Raw genomic sequence first — 10,360 nt, forward strand, 5'->3', positions numbered from 1 at the left:
ATTTGTCTTTCTTCCAATTTCTTTAACATCAATTTGTATTTAAGTTGAGACACTAAAAGGATGTTCCCAAGGGACATTGCCCCATTGTAAATTTGCAAATGTGTTTTCGATCGTACGAGGGATAGTTATATCATGTTAGGCATATTCATAACCTTGTTATTATTTTATGTGAAGATGAGATATTATTTGTGTCAAGTTGACAAAGGGTGGATTGTAGTGGCTATTCCTGGTTGTCAACTTGACTATATTTGGAATGAATTACAATCCAGAATTGGAAGGCTCACCAGTGACCCTAATCTGGAGGCTGGGAGATAGAAGTTTCTGATCTGGATCTTGGTATGGAGATCTTGAGGCATAGTGGCTATGGATTCCAGAAGATTAAGACAGGGAGATCTTTGAGTTCAAGGTCATCTGGGATGAAAGGTGTGGTAGCACACACCTTTAATCTGGGCTACACCTTCTGCTGGGGACCATATAAGGACATTGGAAGAAGGGAGTCTGGGTCTCGCTCTTTCACCTGCTTGCTGTGTGGGAATAAGCAAGTGCTAGATCCTTGGACTTCCATTCACAGCTACTACTGAGCTATTGTTGGGAATTGGACTGCAGGCTGTAAGTCATCAATAAATTCCTTTACTATATAGAGACTATCCGTAAGTTCTGTGACTCTAGAGAACCCTGACTAATACAGAAGCAGAAAGTGAACCTGGGCTTCTCCGGGTCCACAGTACTGGAAAGATAAGGAGCTATGAGCAGGTACTCATACTTCAAGACAGATGAGTTCTGAGGGTTTATTGCACAGAGTGGTACAGTAGTTAACTGAAGTTCACTGTAGTTAAATGAAGTATTGCATACTCAAAATATACTAAGAGGCTCATGTGTCTGCACATGTGGGCCACACACATTCATACATATGTGCACATGGTGATGCCTATGTTAATTAATGCAATCATGGCAATCATTTCATAATTTGTATGTATATCAGGTCCTCAAGTTATACTCCTTAGACCAGCCAGCATCCCAGCAGGCAGCAGTAATTGGACTTTGAGCTTAAAAAGAAAAAAAAAAGGAAATTAAATAAGGAAGGCAGGCGGTGCATGACTGGAGGGCGTGGGGGGTGGAGTTAGGGTGGATATGACCCAGATAAACTGAGTATATGTGCAAAATTGTCAAAGAATAAATAAAAATTATTTTTACAGGTTACATTTTGAGTAAAAAAAAACAACTTTTATTGACCTCTAATACTTTAATAGAACTTGAAAAATAAACTCTATGTCAGGCTCAAATATTAAGCCTGATTTCATCTAAAATTAAACCTGCCTTTAGAACAACCCTAATACATTCTTTCTGAAAGACTTATAAAGGCATTTACTGCATGACTGAAGTTTAATAATTGCCTTTTAGAAATCTGGTGGAATACACATGAAGTGTTAGGAAATAAAGGTAGAGAGATGAGGAATTCAAAGCCAGCCTTGGGTACATAGTAATTTAGGGCTGGTCCGAGCTATGTGAGACCTTGTCTTTACCAAAAATTAATGAAAGAATATAGTTCTTTAAAGATTTATTTATTTGTGCATTTTAGTTTTTGAGGACAGGATTTCTCTGTGTATCCCTTGCTATCCTGGAACTAGCTCTATAAACCAAGCTGGCCTCAAACTCAAGAGATCCACCTGCCTTTGCTTCCCAGTGCTGGGATTAAAGGCGTGCACTATCACCACTAGATTCCTTCATTCTTATAGCATGTGTATGAGTTCTCTGCCTGCATGTAGGTTATGTACACCACACATATGCAATGCCTGCTGAGGCCAGAAGCGGATGCACAACCCCAGGAACTGGAGTCACAGACAGTTGTGAGCTGGAAAATGATCCCAGGTCCTCTGCAAGAGCAGCCAGTGTTCTTCACTGTCCCAGAACTTTAAATAAAGAATGAGATGATACATATTTTTGGAGTTTCTATAGCTACTTCAATTTTGCCACTGTGGAAAGGCACCTCCAGATAAAGCCAAAAAGGTATGAGGGTCTTCATCCAGAAGAATATTTGTGGACATTAGCAGTTGAATATTATATAATGCCTACACATCACAAAATCATATTATTTTAATTTAAAAATATATCCGTTTTATGTAACCACTTGTATGCCTGAGTGTATGTCTATACATCACACATATGCAGTACACAGCAGGCCAAGGGAGGGCTCCCCTGGAGTTATAAATGGCTGTGAGCTGCCTTGTGGCAGCTGGGAATTGGACCTGTGTCCTTTGGAAGCCAGTGATCTTAACTACTGAGCCCTCTCTCCATTCCATAAAAGGGATGTATTATCTTTAATACATTGCATGCATTTCTCAATTCTTATTTTAAGGAAGAATTGTTTTTTAAAACAGTATTTTGTGCAATCAGGGTTCTGTGGCACGTGCCTCAAATATGTTGGCATGGCCATTTGAAAACAGTTCACATGCAACAGGTACTCAGTAAATGTATGCTGAATGGTCACAAATCATTTCCCCTGAGGGAAGTATTTGTTTTGTGTCTGCAGGGTGCTATGAGCTAGGAATGCACCAGTAGATCAGACAGACCCCTAAGTCTCTCCAGAGACGAGAAATGACTTTACTGAGTAGCTACCAGGTATGTGGCCCACGGACTACATACAGTTGAGGGCAGCTACAAATGAAGGCCCCCACAGAACTATAAACCTACTTAAAACACTAAGAGTTACCATGCTGATAGCTTGCTCAGTGGGTAAGGGGCCTATAATATATGGACACCTCAGTTCCAACCAATCTCCAACCCCCACAAAAAGCCAGTCGGAAAGAAAGAGAGGTCAGATGTTGAGGATGGAAAGGGAAATATGGGGGTAGAAATGATGTAAACATTATATCACGTATATACACTACATGCATGCACACATGCCCACAGCGATTTTAAAACTATGAAGTTAGGGCTAGCGAGATGGCTCAGTGGTTAAAAGCGTTTTTCCAATTGCTTTTTCAGGGGACCCAGTTTCAATTCCCTGCACCCACATAGCAGCTCAGAGCTGTCTCTCTATTTCCAGGGGTTCTGACGCCCTCTTCTGGCCTGTTTGGGCACTGCATGCACATGGTACATACACTATGCAGGCAAAAACATCCATACACATGAAATAAAGATTTTAAAAAAGAAGAAAACCTCTGAAGATATCTATGATTTTTTTTTGCAACTGAATTATGTAGTCTAAGCGTAGGTTTTTATAGAGGATGACATTCTCGTACAATGTCCAAGGGTTGGAGAAGCCTGATACAGCATTCTGATCTCAGATATACACACCCTTTATATATATATAATTATGGAATTTTAATAATAAGATTAACAAAAGTAAGTCAGAATAAATCTAAATCAGGCCATATCCATTTCTGAATTAAGAATCTGCCACAGCACCCCACTCAGACAGAATAAGTTAAAGCATCTTTCCACAGTTCCAAGGTTCCTTACCACCTGATTTATTCCTTTGTTTATGGGAATTCCCCTAAGTGAAATGTGCATACACGCGAAGGTAAGGGGTTGATTGATGTGTGTCTTCCTCAGTTTCCCTCTACTACATTTACAGAGGCAGAGTCTCTCACTGAACCTTGAGTGCACTAGTTTGTCTAGTCTAGCTAGAAAGCTTGCTCTGAGGATGCCTTGCTGTCTCTTCCCAAATGTGCAAGCAGGCTATCACATTTTTATGGGCACTGAGCCACCAAGCTCCTGTCGCTCAACCTTATGTGGCTAGCATTTTATCCTTTGAGCCATCTCTCCAGAATTCTGAGCATGTTTTAAGAAAAATAAAATTTGAGTCTGGTCCCCCTGGGTCACAGCCAGCACAGCAGAGACAGGAAAAACTGTCCTCTGAGAGGCTCCACCCAGCATCTGACTGAAACAGATGCAGGGATCCACAGCATGGGGAAGTCTTGTGGAAGAGTTGGGGGAAGGACTGAGGAATCTGGAGGGGATAGGGACTCCACAAGAAGACCAATGGAGTCAACTAACCTGGATCCTTGGGGGGGGGGGCTCCCAGAGAACGAATCACCAACCAAAGAGAACACACGTGTGGGATCTAGGTCCCCCAACATATGTATCAGAAGTGTGCAGCTTGGTCTTCATGCAAGTCCCCCCCAAACTGGAGCAGGGGTTCATTCGGACTCCGCTGTCTGCCTGTGGGTCCTGTCCCCTAACTGGGTGGCCTTGTCTGGCCTCAGTGGCAGAAGATGCGCCTAGTCCTGCAGTGACTTGAGGTGCCAGGGAAGATTGATACCGGGTGTGGGGGAGCTCCCTCTTCTCAGAGGTGAAGGAGAGAGGTTGAGTGATGAGGAGAGGACTGGGACAAGAGGGGAGCTGCAGTTGGGACGTAAAGTGAATAAATAAGTAAAGTAATGGAAAGAATAAAATTTAGTGACACAATGGAGAGATTTGGTGCCAAAGGGCTTGTTTAGGTGGGACTGCACGCTTTGTAAAGTGGGACCTGTGATTGGTGAAGGGAAATGAAATTTAAGATGAAATTTAAGGCCTGTGATTCATGCAACTTATGTCCAGAGAGTTGTTTGTGAGCTTAGAAGCCTGAGGCAGAGAACACAGTGGAACAGGCCTGGGCATGCCCAGGAAGGCCCATTGTTAAAACATTCCTGGGGACAAAAAGGAAAGCAGGAACTTGTCCGGGCTATCTTGGCTGAGTCATCAGCCTCCTAGTTTGAAGTTATATGTTAACCAAATGTTCTGATGACCCAGATAAGCATCTGCCCCTCGGGACTCCTGACATCCTGACTTGCATGTACTATTCTGCTGATGTGTAATCGTTTTCTGCTTATGTTTAAATGAGCCAATCGTGTGCAACCCCGCCAATTCTCCCCAGCCCCCGAACCTTCCCCTATAAAACCCCCTAGCTTTCGGGTCTCAGGGTCAATGCCTCTATCTCCTGTGTAGGATACGCATCGGCCCAGAGCTCCGTCAATAAACTGCCTCATTTCTTTTACATCAAAAAGGTCTCTCGTGTTTTCTGGGTGAGCCCTTATCCAGAGACAAGAGCGGGGTCCCCGGAAAGGGGGGTCCTACATTGGCAAGTTGCCTGGATTTAGATAGACCTCTTGGTATTTCTCTGAAGATGTTTTCAGAAAGGTTTAACTGAGAGAGGAAGGTTTCATCTCTTCCTGCTCCCTGGACCAATGCGGCTAGATGCCTTCCCTGCAGTGATGGGATACATAAGCCGAAGCTAATCCCATCCTTCCTCTCACTGCTTTTGTCAGACATTTTATCAAAGAAAAGAGCAGAGTGACTCATTGGCTACCTGACTGGATTCTTGTGAAAATTAAATGAGATATCAAATGGGCAGTGTCAAGAAGTTAAGAGCTGAGTGGTAGCCATCATTACAATTGTTATTATGATTACCACAAAATATTCCCAAACAAGGAGTTTAATGGCTTGAATGAGAAATGTCCCCTATAGGGCTGTATACTTAAATGCTTCCCTGATTGGTTATAGTATTTGGGGAGGTTATGAAACCTTTGGGATGTGGAGCCTTGCTGGAGGAAGTGGGTCACTCAAAGGGGGTGTTGGGAGTTTGTAGTTTTACCCTACTTCTAGCTTACTCTGTCTGCCTCCTGTTTGCCATTGATCTCTCTCAGATCCTGGCTCTGCTCTGGTCTCTTGCTGTTGTACCCCCCTCCCCCGCCATTATGGACTCTCCTTTTAGAACCATAATTCAAATTAAATCCTTCCATGAGCTGCTTTGGTCACGGTGTTTTATCACAGCAATGGGAAAAAGTAACAGTGCACAGAGTGAGCAGTCATTGCACCCTGTTGGTGGGAGCACTGGAGAAAGCAGAGAACACACACACTGCACACACACACACACACACAGGTACAAATTGCACACACATAAATATGGAATAAAACCATTATGCTCAAAATCACCTTTTGGATTTATTGTGAAATTGTCCCTTGAGTGTCCCCAGAAGAGTTATTTCTGGAGGAAACTTTTTGAGGGATTTGTTCTTGACTCCTCCTCCAATGCTTGGAATGGAGATAAGCATGTCTGTCTCACTCATATTATAACCATATAACAGCTGAATACATAATGTCCTCACTGTAGATGCTGGGATGGTGGCTGACAGTTATGGTACAGCAGTTTCCTCTGAATCAGAGTATTTCTTCCACGAAGTAACAGAGAGGGTTGAAGACTCAGGGAGTGAACAAGCTCACATGGCTGGAATGGCTAAAACTTACAAGATCCAAAAGGACCACTCAAGGTTTATGAGACAATGATCTTCCACTGGCAGATGAGACTCTGACTGGCTGGGCTGCAGAGGAGAGATTCTCACAGCAGTCAAGATTGCTGTAGGCTGTGCAGAGAGCTCCAGTGATGTGGGTTTGGGGGAGTCATCATCTCTGCTGGGGTAGGACTTTCAGCAATGTGCTGGCTTTGAGTCTCCCAGATTCCTGAAAGTAGCCCCTGACCCAAAACCATGGGCTCATCAAGTTATATGTTGGTAGAAATGTTACTTTAGTCTGTTGTGGGCTTTCTGTATGGGTGAGTAGACGCCATAAAAAGTGTCACATGAAAGGAACTTATCCCTGTTTGGAACAAGCAAAAGAAACTTACTATAAGTGCTACCATTTTGTTTTTAGACTCCATGTAATCATAGGGAGAAACTAAATTTAAGGTCCCACACCCTAGGGGAGTTGGGGACTTCCCAGTAGCTGAACAGCTTCTATTATGAAGGGAACAGTTGTCTAAGTCCAGACATCTCAAGGACAACCTCTCCATCTTGCTGACTAGGGTCAAACTAAGTTGATGTTCCCAGGCCTAGGAACCTACTCTATAATGATTGATGGAAACTCCGTTTCTCAACCCCTTATGTCAAAATATGATTGGACAATGCTGTGGTCCACCCTGTTCCCCCTCATTTTATGGTTTCATAAATACCCATTTAAACCTCCTGTACAATGTTCCTTCATGGTCACAGTTCAGCTCCTGAGTCTGTTTTGCAGCCCTGATCAATCAGTAGTAGCTTAATGACAATAAATTTTTGTCATCTGCATTGACCTGGTGTTTGAGTCATGTTGCGTTTATGTTGGATTCAAGCAGACCCCACAATAGTCCTGAACCTTCTGCAGTTAAGTGGCAGATCTTCCATTTTCTCATGCTACAATCTGAGCTTCCAGAATGGGGGGCGGGGTTGACAATTCAAAATAATGAGACCATTTTGCTCACTGACTTTTTCTTTTTTAAGACTGTAAATCTTGGTGATGGAATGTCTTCCTGAGTAACAGCAGCGGCTCCTCTTCCAAATGACCTATGTTTAATTACCAGCATTCACACCACAGATCATGACTGCCTATAACTTCAGTCTCAGGGGATCTGATGCACTCTTCTGGCCTCCAGAGGCACCAGACACACATGTAGTATACAAACATACATGCTGGCAAATCATCATCTACATAAAAATAAATAATAACAAATTAAAAACATTGTAAATCTTGTCTAATATGGGTTAAAGCTTATGTAAAATATCTGGTTTGATAGGTGATTGGGGGCTTCAGAAAGGTAGGTTTACCCCATGATTAGAAAAATAATTGTCAGTGTATAGAAAAAGGCCTCGTACTACCTTAGTTGGGGTTTTAGTGCTGTGAAGAGACCATAACCAAGGCAACTCTTATCAAAGCAAACATGTAATTGGGGCTGGCTTCCAGGTTCAGAGGTTCAGTCTGTTATCATCATGGCAGGAAGCACGGCAGCATGCAGGCAGACATGGTGCTGGAGAAGGAGCTGAGAGCTCTACATCTTGACCAAAGGCAGCAGGAGCAGAGTATCATCCACACTGCACAAAATCTGAGCATAGGAAGAAACCTCGAAGACCATCCTGACAGTGACAAACTTCCTCTAACAAGGTCACACCTACTCCAACAAGACCACACCTCCTGATAGTGCCACTCCCCATAGGCATGAGTCTATGGGGGAAAACGCATTGAAACCACACATATCTACCATAAAAGTCAAGGGATGCAGTGATGGATGGCCCACGAGGTAAAAGTGCTTACACCAAGCCTAATAATCTCTGCGACCCACAGAAGTGGATAATCCAATCTATAAACTATCCTCTGATCTCCACATTTGCACCACATTTGCTCCACACTTGCACTCTCTTCCCCAAATAAATAAATAAATGAAAAAAAGAATACATATCAATCAAAATAAATAGTAATCAAGGTAAATATTTGTGTACATGTCAGAAACACTAAACACACTTTACCTAAAATCAAAATGGCTTTTGGAGATAGAAAGTGATGGATGTGAGCCCCATCAATGACTGAGATTCTGGCTTGAGGAGATGCCCTTGCACAATACTCTCAGGCATTATGACAGGCCTTCTCTGAGAGATCCTACTATAGCTGTGAAGATATAAAAAGCACAGAGACCCAAAGCAAACCATGTTCTCTGTTATAGATAATTGAGTGGTGTTGGGGCTCTGTGGGAGGCCCATCTCTTCTCTCTTTTTTTAAATCACAGGTAGACAGGATGAACAGCATATAATAATAATAATAATAATAATAATAATAATAATAATAATAATAATAATAAAGCTTTATTATTTTAAATGGCTTAACGAGGATCAAACCTAAATGAATCAGATTCAAATTCTAAATTTTGATATTGCTTCTGTGTCCTGACACTTTGCTGAAACTGTTGATTGTTTCTAGAAGTTTCACAGCGGAGGTTTTGGGACCTCTTATATATAATTCCATGCCATCTGCAAATAGGATATTTTGACTAATCTTATTTGTATCTCTTTAATTTCCTTCTCTTGTCTTATTGCTCTGGCCAGTGCTTCAAGGACTGCCTTGAAGAGGAGTGGAAAGAATGGACAGCTCTGTCTCATTCCTGATTTTAATGGGATGGCTTTGAGTTTTTCTCCACTTCAGTTGATACTGGATGTTAAGGGGTTGGGTCTCTTTGCTTAAATCAAAGTAAAAGGAAAGTGTTAGTGAGAGACCAGAGGTAGAGGGCCAGTTATTTCCTTTTAGCAGGAGTGATGGTGTCATTGCTGCAGTACTGTCTTGGTTAATGCTCTATTGCTGTGAGATGAGATGTTGCCTTGCTAATTAAGGTCAAAGTCTGACTTTACTGGAAAGCCCAAAGATTGGTGCAAAATGGGAGACCCCCTTTACTAGCAGGGCTTTTCCTTCTCTGATTTTGTCTGGGGAGCTTGAATCCTCCACAAACATTTACCTGTGGAATGTCACATTACTTAGATTACAGGTTCACCTTCTTTTCTCCCTATCAGAACTGGTTCACCTAGCACCTGAGATTCTTGGAATGCCTCCACATGCTAATGAGACATCTTAGTACCTTAGCTTTCAGTCAATGAACTTTGCCCACTCTGAATATCCCTACCCCACTTCCCTAAAACTATATAACCCTTGATTTACCAGATTTAAGTTGATCTGTCTCATCAAAGCTGGACCCAGTGTGTGCATCATTATTACCTTTTGTAAAAGAGATTTATTGGGTGGGACAGATCTGGCTGCCTGTGTTGGTGTTAATAACCAACACATGTGTGAATCGGGACATGATGTAAAGTGAATATACTAGACAAGGAAAGACAATACTGTGATATCTCACTTATATGCCGAGTCTACACAGCAGAAACTACAGAAGCACAGGATGGAATAGTGTTTACAGGACACTGCCATATTGAGATTTAGTTCAAAGGATGGAAAATTTCAGGTAGACTAGAGAATTTCTAAGAAGGGCCAGTGGATCAGTGAGTAAAGTCACATGTTGCCAAGTTAGAAGTCCTGAGTTTATTCCTGGTGGAAGAAATTAACTGACTATAGTGGGCTGTCCTCTGACCTCAATGTAAGCCCAATGATAAACAAACATACCACACACACTAAACAAACAAGTGTAAAAAGAATTACTGAAACATATATTAAGTGTCATCATTCCAAATATGATAAATAACTGTATGTTGAATAGCTCTACTGTTCCACAATGCCATAAATATCAAACCATCACATTGTATCTCATTAATTTATACAATTTTTGTCACCCTTAAATATTTCTTTTTTATGATTTATTTTTATTTTGAGGAAAGTCAACCTCTGTCAAGATCAATCAGGAGAAAAAAACAGTAATTTGTTAGGAATCATGCATACCTTTAAGATTTCAAAGCATACCTTCCATCTTTAGAGTATTATAGTAAACATTTTGTAAATTGTTGGCTGAAGCTTAAGCAGTAAAAACTCTTAATGATAAAAGAATCTCTGGTGGAATCACCATGCCTGACCTAAAACTGTACTACAAAGCAATTGTGATAAAAACTGCATGGTACTGGTACAGCGACAGACACATAGA

At 41.7% G+C, this 10,360-nt stretch overlaps 1 pseudogene; it reads right to left on the minus strand.

The window, feature by feature from the left end:
* Positions 1 to 8,921: 8,921 nt before the first annotated feature.
* The window catches only part of LOC110336872, a 13,709-nt pseudogene continuing 12,270 nt past the window's right edge, over positions 8,922 to 10,360 (minus strand).

This window comes from Mus pahari, chromosome 19, assembly GCF_900095145.1.
Source record: "Mus pahari chromosome 19, PAHARI_EIJ_v1.1, whole genome shotgun sequence".
In the NCBI taxonomy this organism is placed as follows: Eukaryota; Metazoa; Chordata; class Mammalia; order Rodentia; family Muridae; genus Mus; species Mus pahari.